Source organism: Pristis pectinata, chromosome 5 (assembly GCF_009764475.1).
Source record: "Pristis pectinata isolate sPriPec2 chromosome 5, sPriPec2.1.pri, whole genome shotgun sequence".
NCBI lineage: Eukaryota > Metazoa > Chordata > Chondrichthyes > Rhinopristiformes > Pristidae > Pristis > Pristis pectinata.
This window is the reverse complement of record NC_067409.1, coordinates 110,684,512-110,700,831: the sequence shown is the minus strand read 5'-3', so window position 1 is coordinate 110,700,831 and position 16,320 is coordinate 110,684,512.

The following is a 16,320-nucleotide window of genomic DNA, read 5'->3' as shown; positions in this document are numbered from 1 at the left end:
GTCTGTTGGTTAGGAAGTCAAGGATCCAGTTGCAGAGGGAGGTGTTGAGTCCCAGGTATAGGAGTTTGGAGATGGGCTCGCTTGAAATTATGGTATTGAAGGCGAAGCTGTAGTTAATAAATGGGAGTCTGACGTAAGTGTCTTTATTATGCAGATGCTCCAGAGATAAGTGTAGGGTCAGGGAGATGGCGTCCGCCATGGACCTGTTTCGGCAGCAGGTGAATTGCAGTCAGTCAAGGTTGTCTGGGAGGCTGGAATTGATGTGTGCCATGACCAGCCTCTCGAAGCACTTCATGGTGGTTGATGTCAGAACCACGTCAGGTCGTCATTAAGGCACGTTACCTTGCTTTTCTTTGGTACCGGTCTTCTTAAAGGAGTTGAGAACTACTAATTGAAGTAGGGGGAGGTTAAAATGGCTGCAAATAGCCCGCAAGCTGATCGGCACTGGATCTAAGGATGCTGCCGGGGACTCCATCTGCATCAGATGCTTTCCGGAAGACTGATTTGATGCCTGCAATGATGACTGTGGATGCAGGTGCGTTGGAGGCTGTTAGGGTGGACGGTGACATTCCATTTCCCTCCTGTTCAAAATGTGCATAGAATGCGTTAAGCTCATCCGGGAGGGATACAACATTGTTGGCGATGCTGCCCAACTTTGTTTTGTAGCCCGTTATAGCGTGCAAGCCCTTCCACAACTGACAGCTGGTCTGAGACTCAATTTTGGACTGGTATTGTCTCTCAGCATCCCTGATAGCTTTACAAAGGTCATACTGTGATTTCTTGTATAGTTCAGGGTCACCTGATTTGAACACTGCAGACCCGGATTTCAATAGGTCAGTCTGCTGGAGGAACTCATCTGTGGGAGGAAAGGAATTGTTGATGTTTTGGGTTGGGTCCTGATGCAGGGTTTCAACCCAAAACTTCAACAATTCCATTCTCTCACAGATGCTGCTCGACCCACTGAGTTCCTCCAGCAGATTGTTTGTTGCATACTGGTTTCCACTGCTAATTAAACACAACTAATAATAAAATTTACAAAATTACCAATTCAGTGGATGAGTATCAGAACTTTTGCCTCCGAGTTAGAAGGTTACTTGTTTCAGTCTCTCTTCAGATACTTGGGCGCAAAAATCTAGCCTGTGTTCCAGTGAATGACAGCTGCATTTTTGGAGGTCTTTCAAATGAGATGGAGACATGAGACTGAAGATACTAGAATCTGGAGCAACAAACAATCTGCAGCAGGAAAGGAATTGTCGACGTTTTGACCCTGCATCAAGACTGAAAGTGGAGCGGGGAGTTAGCCAGGATAAAGAAGAGAGGGAGAGTGGTGAGACGAGAGCCTCAGGTGATTGGTGAACTGAGGAGGGGTGAAGGACGATGGACAAGTCGAGCCAGCTAGGGGTGGTGGAGGGATGGGTTTGGGAGACAGAGGCAGATGGATGATGGATCAAGGCATACAGGTGAATACACTCAAGGTGAATACAGCTGCTGGAGTGTGATAAGAAAGAACACAAAAGGCTGCCAGTGCTGGAATCTGATATGTAAGGGGATTATAATGGGAACCATCATGGGAGAAGTGAATGGCAGGTAGAACCAGAACCGGATAGGGAAGTTGGTGAGGGGGCGGGGGTTGAGGGTGAGGAAGCCTGTGGGTGAAATAAGTGTGTAGTGCATGGATGTAACCAGGAGGGGGAGGGAGTTGAAGATGGGACAAAAATGGGGGGACTGGAGGAGGTTCAGATGGAGAGACAGAGAGAGAGGTGTGGAGAAAGGAAGGAAAAACACACGAGTGGGGATGGTTACCTAAAATTGTTCATGCCATTTGGATGTAGACTACTCAGGTTGGAATATGAGGTGGTGTTCCTCTCGTTTGATCTGGGCCTCACCCTGGCAGCGGAGAAGGCAGAGGATGGACAGTCGATGCGGAAGCAGGAAGGGGAATTGAAGCGGCGTGCGTGTGGGTTTCCACTTCATGCATGCGTACCTGGTGAGTGAACATGAAAGGGTTTTCAGCCAGTAGTCTGCTGAATTCCCAGGTGACTTCTATGATGCCTTCAATCTGCAGCAGACTACCTACTGTGATTTTCTGAAACAAGGATGTCCTCTCAAAACATGGCTGATGACCCTGTGAGGGCATCCATGCTCAAGAACACCTGGCGGTGGATGTCTGAATTGGAAGAGGTGTCCTACTGGCTGGAGGGGCAACAGGGCTGAATTGGTTGTGCTCACCAAAATGTATCTTATATGGAACATACCAGATTTCTTTATTGCAATCCTTGGACACTTCCGGTCCCATCAGCAGAATGGACCCACTTGAAGAGGTGAACAGTGGTATCTAAGCAGGAAAGAATAGCTCTTGGAGAACTCAACTTTGTCTCCAGACCCAATGAAATCTTATTGCATCAGACATGAGCAAAGAAACCTTCTTTCGATTACTCCTGGCTGCCCTTCCCTATTTGATGAATCAGTGCTCCTCCAGGTTGAATGAATAGAAAGTCAACAAGGGTCTTGTCATTTAGTCAGGGTCCAGTATGGCCAGATTGTCTCCATATACTTGCAAGGTCCTGAATACCAGGGTTCTGGAATTCCATAAAGTGTAGAGTCTAAAACTACGCAGCATGTCATTTTCTTGTCAAAAGCAAATTTGGACACATTGCGCTCAGCCCTCTCCTCCAAGTCATTAATGCATGATATATCCCTGGAAAATCCGGTTTGTTTTGATATTACTTGCTAATTTACTCTTTTATAATTAATCTTCTCCCCCCTTTATTGGCTTATTAATACTCCATTGCTGGTTCCTAAAAATTTCCTAGTATTCTAGTCTATCACTAACTTTTGCCACTTCATAAGCTCTAATTTTTGATTTAATATTTTCCTTGACCTCCTTTGTCAACCATAGGTGGTTGTTTTCTCATTGAGCTCCTTGTTCTGATTGGGATAAATCTCTGCTGAACATTCTGAAATGGCTGCTTAAATATCTGCCATTGTTCATCCACTGATCTTTCCTTTAGCCTATTATCTCAGTCACTCTAGACGATTCTTCCCTCATATTTTTGTTATCGCACTTATTTAAGTTAAAGGCAGACCCCACTTTCACTGTGGTTCAGGAAGTATGCCTATTAAAGGAGCATTAATGACACTGAAGGACCTGTTCATCAACTGGAATGCACTTTATGGAATTCCAGACCCCTGGTATTCATGACCTTGAAGGGACATGGAGACACTGTGACCTTACTAGACCCTGATTAAATGATAGACTCATTGCTGACTTTCTATTCATTCAATACACACGCACCAAATTTGCCATGAGAACTGCTGTGATTTTTCAGAGACATGGTGTTCATGCTTGCCATGTATACTATAGACACTGTATTATTGAGCTCAGTGACTTTCCTGCCATAATTTCCAATATAGGATAATTCCATTGATCAATTTCTGTAAAACAGAGGTTCCTAAAACACACTGTTGAGCTTTGAGTAAGGACACATCTATTGATCCACATGGGCATATAATTTCACCACTTTTTGGCTTTTCTTTTCTCATGTTCTGAATGAAAATGTATAAAATGCAGGGAAGTTTAATATACATTGATTGGGCTTTGTAATACTTTCACCAAAATAATTGCAGAATTAACTGTATTTGCTGAAAAGTTGGAGAACATAGATTACTTTTCCGTAGTTCTATGTACAAAGTAATCAACGTACATGTATATTCTGTCAAGGTATGATGGATGGAGTCACTTGCATCAGTATATGTGGAGCAGTACAGAAATTTTGGACAGTGCATTTTCCATTGTAATTATTGTGCAGAATTGCAACGAGAACTATAAACACAAGAGTTCTTAATCCTTCCCGTGTATTTCTCATTTCCACTTTTTCTTAACAATCTATTCTGCCAACTTTGCCCTCCAATCCTGAAAGCAATAGTTTTGTACTCAAGTACATTTTTATGCATATTACCCAACTATGAGTCCAAAATTAGTTACTTATGCACATTTTGACAGTGAATGTTGGTAGGCTGTGGAAGTCATCACAGCCGACGATGATTAAAGAACAAGGTGTGTACGGTTATTCCAAGGATGCTGAGATGTACTCTCTTGACCCTACAGTCTTGCTGGCTGAGATAAGAGCTTGGCACAGATTAGAGATTAGTCTGTTATCTTCCTAGTTTTTATGGCCTTAGCTAATCATTGGATAAATTTTGAGAGCCCACAATCAAAGGCAGTATGTTTTGATTTATGAACAGGATTTATTATACAGTCTATATTTTTACATGTATTATTTTCAATGGAGAGATTTTCTGAGTTGATCCATCATTCAAATTATACTTTGATTTTCTAAAAAAAAAGTAGCAGTTAGAATAACATAAATTTAAAAGAGGAAGAAAGGCATTAATGAATATTTGAGAAATAAATTAGAAAGATAGCTGGAAATTCTGAGCAGATTGGGGAAATAGGGTTGGGATAGATTACTGGCATTATTCTAGAAAAGCAATTCTTTTTTTTTACTAGATTTCTGGCCCATATGGATACCATGTTAAATTGCATATTGAGAAGGGTGGGTTCTTGCTTGGCCCTACCACATTATACCTACAGCCAGCTTTGAGAGCAAGTCTGGTGATGATTCTGCACTACTCTGGCTTCCCTTCTTGGTTTCCCAATGATTACAAAAATGATCCTGCCTAAAGATTATCATGTGTAACCCTTGGGAATCAATGGGAGATAGAACAGTCAAACTTTAGCCTGCAGTAAACTGGGATACATCTGTTCACATTTACAATTCTTTAGAATTTACTGGACAGGCAGATAGAAATAAGAACTTTGGCTTATTTCGGTGGAATAGTGTGGAAGGATTATTATTTCAAATAAGCCACGTGTCTATAATGTATATCATTCAGTCAATCAAAAGTGTGAAAAGGATGGGGAAGAGCTCATCTCTTTGGCATGGTCCATGAATTCCAAAATGGATCTTTTGATATGTATGTGGGTCATCATATTTAATGCAGAAGGCTGTAACAAAATTACTAGCATGGTATTTCATAACTATATAAAATTATTTAAAATGTTGGATATTGTTTTGAATGAAAGACTTATTTAAAGTCAAAGCTAAAGGAATCAAGTTCTTTTGCATCTGATACACTGTAAGGTAGCATTTCAGAAAACAAAGGTCTAGTTGTTTGAATATCGTAGCAGACAGTTTGGAGCAGCACTTTTTAATACACTAATCCTGTCTTTTATTTCCAGAAATAGCCATAAAAGTGTAGAATGTGTGGTACACATTGGATCAGAAACCTCAATTTGTGGAGGGAAATTTGATATTTGTTGAGTATTTAAAGAAGAAATTTAATTCCTATCACTATTGGAAATAAAAGATATCTATACTGCACAGAAATAGTGAATGAACGAAGGGGAGCATTGCAGTCAAATAAGGCACCCTTCAGGAGATTGCCCTGAAATTTACTCAGATGATTCAATATGCCCAAATGCAAGATAAAATTTTGCCTTAAGACATAGGAAGAAGGTTGTGCAGACTTGGAAGCAGTGAAGCAAGATGTTTGGTGGCTTCACCAGGTCAATTAATGTAGGGAATGTGCAGTGAAACATACAGATTAAAATTGGATTCTTTCGTATAGATTCATAGGGTTAAGGCCAATTGTTAGTTACTGTTTATTTTTTTTTGCAGGTTTCTTGTTTGCAAGCAGAGTAGAATTTGTGCTGCATTTTATCTTGGGTTTACATTCCAGTACAAGGTGGTGAGATGGATGGCTTAGGAAGTTCTTAATTTTTATAATTTAATTGTTAATCTTAATGCAATTGCATTTGTTTGAAGACTCATTGAACATCGACAGCTTGGTTATGTTAATTAATGGCTTTAAATGACCAAACTTTTCAACAAATTTTGAAGGAGTTTCATGTTGGTATCACAAACTTTGTTTGTGGTTTAAGGATCTGGATGGAGGAGTGGTCAATCTAACCAAGTTATATCAGACATTTTTCTAATGTTGATGTAAATGGACCACTAAATCAAGCAAACTAATTAATGTCTAGCACCATGATATTATTTCACCTCACAAGACATGAGTGACTTTGGTTCAGAATATCTTTAACTTGTCCCATACCATTGCTGTGACATGTCCATAAACGTCCACCATATTTCAGACTAAATTATGGCAGTGTAGGAGGATGAACTCCAAGGAAATTGCAAGCCTTTGTTTCAAGGACAAATATTAATTGCAGAGCACATTTTCTTTGTTTTTTGTTTACACATTAATTAGATGTCAAAATGGATTGGTTGAATTGTTCTTTTACCTGTTGGGCTGAGAGTATTTAATTTGCCTGCCCATTAAATACAATTTGATTATATGACAAAATATACATCCCATAAGCCATTATGAATTGGAAAAGATGTTTCCATGCTGTATAACTCTATGACTCTGTTTTGTTTGACTCCGCAATCTTTCAACATTTACCTAGATATTGTGTAGATGGAAGCATTATTGCTCATTGACGTTGAAGTAATATATAGAACATAGAACAATTGCAGCACGATTCAGGCCCTTCAGCCCACAAAGCTGTGCCGAACATGTCCCTACCCTAGAAATTACTAGGCTTACCCATAGCCCTTTATTTTACTCAGCTCCATATACCGACCTAATAGTCTCTTGAAAGACCCTATTGTATCAGCCTCCACCACCGTTTCCGGCAGCCCATTCCACACACTCACCACTCTCTGAGTAAAAAACTTACCCCTGACATCTCCTCTATATCTACTCCCCAGCACCTTAAACCTTTGTCCTCTTGTGGCCATCAATTCAGCCCTGGGGAAAAGCCTCTGACTATCTACCCTATCAATACCTCTCATCATCTTATACACCTCTATCAGGTCCCCCCTCATCCTCCGTCTCTCTGAGTTCCCTCAACCTGCTTTCATAAGGCATGCTCCGCATTCCAGGCAGCATCCTTGTAAATCTCCTCTGCACCCTCTCTATGGCTTCCACATCTTTCCTGTAGTGAGGTGACCAGAATTCTTGTGCAAAGGCCTAGTCATGCAGAGTGCTAATTGCATCACTTTCCCATTGTGGTTTAAGTGCTTTCTGAGTTTATTTTGCATGCCATTCTATATGGAGTATAAATTGAACTTCACCTAGCAATGCCTTTCTACTTACAACTCAAGTCATTCAGATCAAAATTGCCTTCTCACCAAACGTGGTTGCATAATTTTTGTATATGTCATCATAGCCATTGCTAATGAATATTGATAGCTGGACATAACAGCAAAACATCATGACAGCAGAATCTTCTCACTTAAAATACTCTGGCTACAGGAGAAATCAGTATACTGTATAGTGAAAGGAAAAAATAAAAAGATAAAGACTTCCAAACATATATTCATTAACTCAGTGGTGGTTGGGGTGAGTTTCTGCCATTCACATCATGGTTCAGAATATGTGCAGAGTTGGAATGTTTGAGGACTGGCATCAACTGTGGGTCAATATACGTCTCCTGATGATCTTGTAATCTTGCATTCATTTATCTGCACTATAGAATATCACGCTTTAATTGAAAGCTATTCTCTTCTATTTCCACATGAAGGAGAACAAGGACTCAGTGCTTCCAATATTTCAAAACATGCAGTCACTGTGCAAGTTAGAAACTCAAAGGTGGAAACATATTTGGTGAAACATGGAATATGGGATAACAGAGGAGCAGAAGCAGGAATCTGGTTTAATTGATGAACTTGAGATATGGTTTTGTATATCTCAAGTTCATCAATTGAAAAATATTCTGGCTGTAGGTGAGCTAAGAGTGGGTCTGAAGTCCTACTCTGAATCTTTTCCAATGTCCTTTTTATCACTTACAAATGAATGGCCCAAATCTTGCTTGCTATTTTTCCAGTTTTGCCTCCTCTTCCAATTTTGAAGTTAGCACTTGTACAGCCAAGTCCAAACTGTTAATATGCAGTAAAAAGGGCAGCGGTACACTGATTTCTGAGGTGCGCAATTCAGTCTGAAATCAGAAGTTCACCACTACACCTTGCCTTCTGTTCCTCAGTCAACTTCATGTCCATATATGCATTATTGCTTAAATGCCACAAGCTTGAAAGTTGCTAACCATTCTATTATTTGTCACATTATGAAACCTTTGAAATTCTTTGTATCTGTCAGTTGGATCACCATAACCAACCCCTTCGTTACTTCAGAGTAAGCAAAGAAGTCTTTCAAATGCGATTTGCCTTAAAAAAAAATTATAGAGACACAAGAAACGCAGATGCTGGAATCTGGAGCAACACACACGACGCTGGAGGGACTTGGTGGGTCAGGCAGCATCTGTGGAGGGAAATGGGCTGTACGTTCTGGGTTGAGACCCTTCATCTGGACTGAAAGATAGAGGGAAGATAGCCAATATAAAGGGGTGGAGCAAGAGCTGGTAGGTGATGGGTGGATCAGGGTGGGGGGGGGGAGTGATAGGCAGATGGGGGAAGGGAAAACAGAAATAGTGTCTGAAGCTGGGAGGTGATGGGTGAACGTGACTAAGGGCTGAAAATGAATAGAACTTCCTTTGGCATGGTGTGCTGTTTCCTGGTATGTCTCCAGGAATTCATCTCCATGGTAGATGCTTCCATTGCATTTTAAGTGTGCGTGAAGAGGAACTTCTAGCTCCTTGTGTACACTGGATACTACTTGGTACTCTTTGACTGAGGCCTTTGGTATATCATCCAAAAACCTTGGAGCCTACTTCTGCTCATCTTGTGCTATTCTTCATTGTTTCCTGGGTAAGACTGCTAACATCCGCTTTAGCCACAGTTTACCAGTTTAGGGAGTGAACACACATTTTAACTGACGATATTGGTCCCGCTACTAATTTTCCCTGACAACTTTGCTGCCAATCAAAAGCATGATTAGCAGTGGCTAATCACACAAATTATTGAAAATGAACAGGGGGTACAAAGTTGACCTGCTTCTAGGATATTGTCATCTGGCATAAGTTAATATACATTATTGTTCCTGAAACTGTTTTGGGGAGTTATTGAGTTGTCTCTTATATCATTTATAGTTCCTGATCCTATTTTTGGAAGTTATTGAATTGTCTCAAATCATTAAGGATCCTGATCCTGTTTTTGGGAGTTATTGAGTTGTCTCTTATATCATTAGACATCTAGGAAATTAAGCTTGCAAGCAGTTCCCTTTCTCCCATGTGGTAACGTGAGTAGTCTGTATCTAGCTATCTCCATTTTGAAGATCTCCCATAAGATCTGTTTTATCTGCTTATCTTTGATGCCACTTGAGCAGGCCTCTTGTCTTTTCACTAAATTAGCTCTCCTGAACTTGAGTAGTTTAGTATTTGGATGTTACCAGAACTAAAACTAATGGCTATTGTGATCACTGTTTCCTAAATGCCCTCCCATTGAAATGTGCTTCACATTACTCAGTTCATTCTACAGAGCTACATCCCACAATGTTTACTTTCCAGTCTGGCTAAAAGTATGCTAATCAAGGAAGTTCTTTTGTCATATTTTAAGAATTCCTCTCCTCTTTGCTCCTTACACATCTGTTTCCACAGGCTATGCTCTGAAAATTGAAGAAAAATTTCCCACCCCTCCAACCCATTGTCACCATTACTGTCCTTGTATTTATTTGCATTATCATGCAGACTTGCCTGACCTTTCCTTATTATTTTGTGGACTATAAACTATACACCCCGTGGAACAAACATCCTCCATTGCACCATGATCCCGACCAAATAGTTTCTGTCTTTGACCAATACATCCACTTCTCATCCACACTTACTACCTACCTTTGATGAATGCATTGCACTTTCACTACCCATTCCTCTGCATGTTTGAGCCTATCATAATATAACCCCATGTGTGAACTTGTGCTTGCTGATCACCATTTTATTTATTATCTTCTTGCACCAATGTAATTGTTTTAAAATTTTAATTTTTGGAACTTATTCCAATGCCACGCATCTCTTCTGCTCCTCTGTGCACAAGGTATCTGCTGCCCAAAACTTAATCTTGATGTCCTCCCTTAGGAGATTATTTAAAAGTCCCACTACCTTGTTTTATCTTTGTTTATGGACGTTAGGCATTGGATTTAGCCTTGCTAAGATGAAATCTACCCCTGAAATGGCCCCGGTGTCCAGGGTTCTGAAGCCCTTCCATTGCATGACTCTGCCTGCTACATGTTAATCTACAAATCTTAATGCACATATATTCACCGAAATGTGGCACAAGGGATGTGATCTTGCTTTGAATGTGTTCCCACAAGGGTAGTGCATATTTATTTAACACTGTCAGCACTATTGTTATGGTAAGGACTATATTCATTAGTATTTTTATCATTGAAGGTGATATGGTTAGCCATGGTTTGACCCTATAATCAAACTAATATGTTTAATTAAAGCATCAAAACTATATTGTAACATAGGCAAACTGGTAACACCATCAGTAATTAAGACAAATGTAAAGCAGTTATTTAAAATTGTTATTATATTCTGGGAATTTGTTTGATTCTGCACTGTGCAATTCTTCAGTGACCCTCAACAATCTTTAAGGACCATAATTGTTGCTGAGTCCAACTGAAAATACCTTGGGATTATTACCATAGCAAACCATTATTTTCTTTAACTGTGCTGAATATGTTTTCCATGTCCCGTTGCTAAATTTGATATTTTTCTTGGTTTTTCTCATTTATTTTCAATACGCATGTAAATGTTTCTGATTCAGTTTGATTTATTGTACGATATTGCTGGCTATACAGTTTGCTTTTATTTTTCATTGCAGTTTTCACATATTGTGAGACCATATGTGCCTGCCTTCTAAGTGTGGGAGAAGACCATTTTAAATTTTTCAGTTGCCATTATTCCTACTTAGATAATCTGATTAATCTAACTCAAGTCATATGCTATGTTTGCAGACTTAACTATTACAGTCAGTTCCTTACAGGAAACTTTCAGCAGCTTTGGTTTGGCTGATCAAGTTAAATTTACCTAAACATTTGCAGCACGATTCCAACATGGTATTGCTGTCATCATATCAGTGATTGTGATATTCAAGTACTCAAACTGGAAACATGATATAATGAACCCATCCAAAGATGTCTTGAGTCAGTAGCCTTGATTGCCCAGAATTCACATTGATACTCAGAATCAGCATCAGGTTTATTATCACTGTCTTTATAGTATGTGAAATTTGTTGCTTTGTGGTAGCAAAGACATAAAATTTCAATAAGTTATAACATAAATAAATAGTACAAAAGAAAGGAATAACAAGATAGTGTTCATGGGTTCATGGACCATTCAGAAATCTGATGGCGGAGGGGAAGAAGCTGTTCCTGAATTGTTGAGTGTGGGTCTTCAAGCTCCTGTACCTCCTCCCCAATGGTAGTAACGAGAAGAGGGCATGTCCTGGATGGTGAGGTTCCTCGGTGATGGATGCCACCTTCTTGAGGCACTGCCTGTTGAAGATGTCCTCGATGGTGGGGAGGGTTGTGTCCATAATGGAGCTGGCTGAGTCTACAACGCTCTGCAGCCTCTTGTGATTCTGTGTATTGGAGCCTCCATACCAGGCTGTAATGCAACCAGTCAGGATGCTCTCCACTGTACATCTATGGAAATTTGCAAGAGTGTTTGGTGACATATTAAATCGCTTCAAACTCCTGACGATGTTGAGTTGCTGGCATGTCTTTATCGTGATTGCATCAATATGTTGGGCCGGGACAATCCTTGGAGGTGTTGACTCCCAGGAATTTAAAATTGCTCACCCTTTCCACCGCTGACCCCTCAATGAGGACTGGTGTGTGTTCTCCCGACTTCCCCTTCCTGAAATCCACAATCCTTTCCTTGGTCTTGCTGACGTTGAGTGCGGGGTTGTTGTTGCGACACCACTCATGCAGCCAATCTATCTCACTCCTGTACGCCTCCTTGTTGCCTTTCTGCTGCAGAGACCCTTTAACTTGAAGGCGTTGGGAAGTCCACTTGCACATTGCTGTACTAAAGGTCACAAGAACAAGGAACCGTCATCCAGTGTTCACATCACATTTCATGTTATTTCTGAGTTCTGGAATTTACTTCCTTTTAGCTACCTTTCTTAATACTTTCCTTACAAACCACACCTTTGACTGGATTTCTACTCACCCTACCTAAGATCATCTTCTTAAGCCTAGTGTTCATTTTTGTTTTCTGATTACTTTTTACAATGAAGTATTTTGGAATTATTTTTAATTGAATGTGAACACAAGTTGTTGTGATGTTGCATAGTGGGATACAAGGGGCCACGTGGGTTCAATCCATAGCCCTACAAACCTTTTGAATCTTACCACTCTTTGCATAACCATCTAATGTTGCAGATCAGGGAAGACGACAAAGCTGCTTTCCTGAGCAAACAAAATAATAGCCATATGTTTATAAGATAAAATAAAATTTCTTTATTAGTCACATGTACATCGAAACACAGTGAAATGCACCTTTTGCGTGGAATGTTCTGGGGGCAGCCCGCAAGTGTCACCACGCTTCCGGTGCCAACACAGCATGCCCACAACTTCCTAACCCGTACGACTTTGGAATGTGGGAGGAAACCGGAGCACCCGGAGGAAACCCACGCAGACACGGGGAGAACGTACAAGCTCCTTCCAGAAGTGGCCAGAATTGAACCCGGGTCGCTAGCACTGTAATAGCATTACACTAACCACTGCACTACCGTGCCTGCCCTGCACTGTCATGCCTACTCTGTGTACATTGAATTGCTTTATTCTGTTGATGTCTTATGATACCCTAATATGATCATCAAGTTTTTGCCTGTTAATTGGTTTGCCTGCAGCTCATTCTGGAGTTCTTTGATTGCCTGTTACATTTATTATCTCAAGTTAGATGCTCCCAGCATTTCTTGTACTAACCTTCCTCGATATCCAAATACTAAAGATCTTATGATTCAATTTAGTTTAAAATTCACTGAAAATATTCTTTCCATCTCTCCATCATGTCTTTGTGCTCAATGGAGTTATTACCTGAATAATGTTTGATCTGACCATTCATCTCAACATTCCCAGCTCTCAGTGAGTTGATTCTTTATTTAACTGTAGTTATTTGATCACTGATAAATGCTGGTTCTGTCTTTACGCGATAATATTAGTGCTGTTCTCCTGAGTGCTTTTTTTTAACTTGTCTGCCTTTAGCTTCAGATGAAAATTGAAATCACATACTTGAAATTACTACTATAATTTAAATTCGGGTGAGGAAACCAAATGAGGTTATGTTGGAGTAAAAACATTACTGGCCTTTTCAATTAGCATCAGTAAGTCCGGCTGGTTGATGGAAACTAATTCTGAACATTTGTTTGTTTAGTACAAGCAGTTAGATTATAGTGATGATTTAGTATTACGAGGAAGCAGGTAATAGCGACTTATGATTGTACCAGAAACCTGGAAGAATTAAGCGAAGATGCTCTTACTTTCAGCCACGAAAGGAGACAAACCTTGCCCTTATTCCAGCTTGTCTTGAGATTTTACAGACCACATTCATATGTCAAAAAATTGAATAAAATGATTCTGTTCCAGGATATATCACATATTATAAAACATAACATTCCTAAATCGTTGTGTTATATATCATTATAGGGTCCTTGGAATTTGAACTGCAAAGCTAAAAAAATGAAGAGTGCCTGTGGTTCTTATTTTCCTGCCTAGAGTATATCAGATTATTATTGAAGCAATGGCACACTTCTCAGGAATTGGGAAGATGTATCAAAGGAAGTCAGTGTCAGTCATAGTATATGCTGACAGGATTACCAGTTCCTCTAGTGGCAATGCTTTAATACTGTTTCAGTTGAGTCAACAACAGTGCACACCCATTACATGTCACATTATAATATGCCCCATGCAAACTGTTGCCTTACTAGTTCCATACGATGTATGGCAACTGAGTATCTTCTATTGCTCTGATTACAGGGAATAAAATGAAAAACAGTTTTTCTTGCCAAACCGATGCAGGGCGTCTGACTACATAAGAACACAATGTATGAAGTAGAAGTAGGAATAAGACAGTCAGCCCCTCGTGTGTGCTTTTCCATTGAATAAGATCATGGTTGATCTTTTACCTCAATGCCTCTTTGCTGCACTAATTCTATAACCTTTAATAAGATAATATAAGAACTTTATTAGTCACATGTACATCGAAACACACAGTGAAATGCATCTTTTGCGTAGAGTGTTCTGGGGGCAGCCCACAAGTGTCGCCACGCTTCCGGCACCAACATAGCATGCCCACATCTTCCTAACCCATACATCTTTGGAACGTGGGAGGAAACCGGAGCACCCGGAGGAAACCCACGCAGACACGGGGAGAATGTACAAACTCCTTACAGACAGTGGCCAGAATTGAACTCGGGTTGCTGGCGCTGTAATAGCATTATGCTAACTGCTACACTACCGTGCCTGCCCTTCTCTTAATATTCACAAATGTATTGAGTTCTTTCTTAAACATACTCAGCAACTGAGCCTCCGCAATCCTCTTGAGTAGAAAATTCCAAAGATACACCACCCTCTGGATGAAGAAATTTCTTCTCATTTCAGCCCTGGATGGCAGCCCCCTAATTTTGAGATGATGACCTCTAATTTGAGCCACCCCAAGCAAGGAAACACACCATCGTTGCATCTACCTGTCAAGCTCCACAAGAATTTTGTATGCTTCAGTGAGATCGCCTCTCATTCTTCTTAACTCCAGACTGCATCGGCTTAGTCTGCTTTATATCTTCTCGTAAAACAAATCTGCCATCTCAGGGATCAGTCAAGTGAACCTTTTTGGACTTTTCGATCACAGTACAAGGCTTGCAGGTCCCTCTGAAGACCAACACCTTTAGAAGGTAAAGACACAAGAGACTGCAGGTGCTGGACTCTGGAGCAACAAACAATCTGCTGGAGGAACTCAGCAGGGTCAAACAGCATCTGTGTGGGGGGTGGGGAGGGCACGGGAAGGAATTATTGATGTTTCGGGTTGAAGCCCTGCATCAGGACCCTACCCTGATTCAAGACATCTGTTTGATATTCAAGAACTTTAGAAAGTACTCCACTTTTCTATTCTTCTGCAAAGTGGATGCCTTCACGTTTCCCCTATTTTGTTCTATCTGCAGTGTCTTGGTATTGGTATCAGTTTATTATTGTCAGATGTTACCGAGGTACAGTGAAAAACATAGTTTTGCAAGCCATTCATACAGATCATTTCAAATATATAAGTTTTCTCGCCCATTCACTTTGCCTGTTTGTATCATCTTGAAGCTTCCCTCCATTCTCCTTGCATGCCACAGTGGCACCCAATTTTGTTTTCCATTAGTACACATTTGGGAACGGCTACTGTCTCAGCACATATTCCTGTGGCAACCCACCAGTCATAGCCTTCCAATTTGAAAGTGTCTATCCATGCTCTATTTTCTTTCAATTAATCAATCCTTGACCATCAGTTCGACTATCAGCATTATGTTACCCCCAATCTCAGACACGGTAGTGTAGCAGTTAGCGTAACGCTTTACAGCGCCAGAGACCCAGGTTCAATTCCGGCCGCTGTCTGTAAGGAGTTTGTACGTTCTCCCTGTGTCTGCGTGGGTTTCCTCCGGGTGCTCCGGTTTCCTCCCACGTTCCAAAGACGTACAGGTTAGGAAGTTGTGGGCATGCTATGTTGCTGCCGGAAGCGTGGCGACACTTGCGGGCTGCCCCCAGAACACTCTACACTAAAGGTGTATTTCACTGTGTGTTTCGATGTACGTGTGACTAATAAAGATCTTATCTCTAATTTTGCCACATTCTAAAAGTCCAAAAGCACCATAATCACTTCCTCCCCTTTATCTATTCTGTTGTTTACAACCTCAGAAATATTGTAACAAATTTATCGGACATAATTTTTCTTTTATAAATCCATGTTGATTCTATCCAATCCATTTATTTTCTATCTGCACTATTACAACTTAATAATAGATTTTTGCATTTCCCTACTATTGAACATAGGACATTACAGCACGGTACAGGCCCTTCGGCCCATGATGTTGTGCTGACATTTTATCCTGCTTTAAGATCTAACACTTCCCTCCCACACAGCCCTCCATTTTTTTATCATTCATGTGCCTGTCTGAGAGACTCTTAAATGTCCCCAATGTATCTGCCTTCACCACCTCTGCCGGCAGTGCGTTCCACGCACCCACCGCTCACACGACCTATCTTCATAAGATATGCTCTTCAATCTAGGCAGCATCTTGATAAATCTCCTCTGCACCCTCTCTAAAGCTTCCACATCCTTCCTGTAATAAGGCAATTTACATTCCCAATTGATGTCAG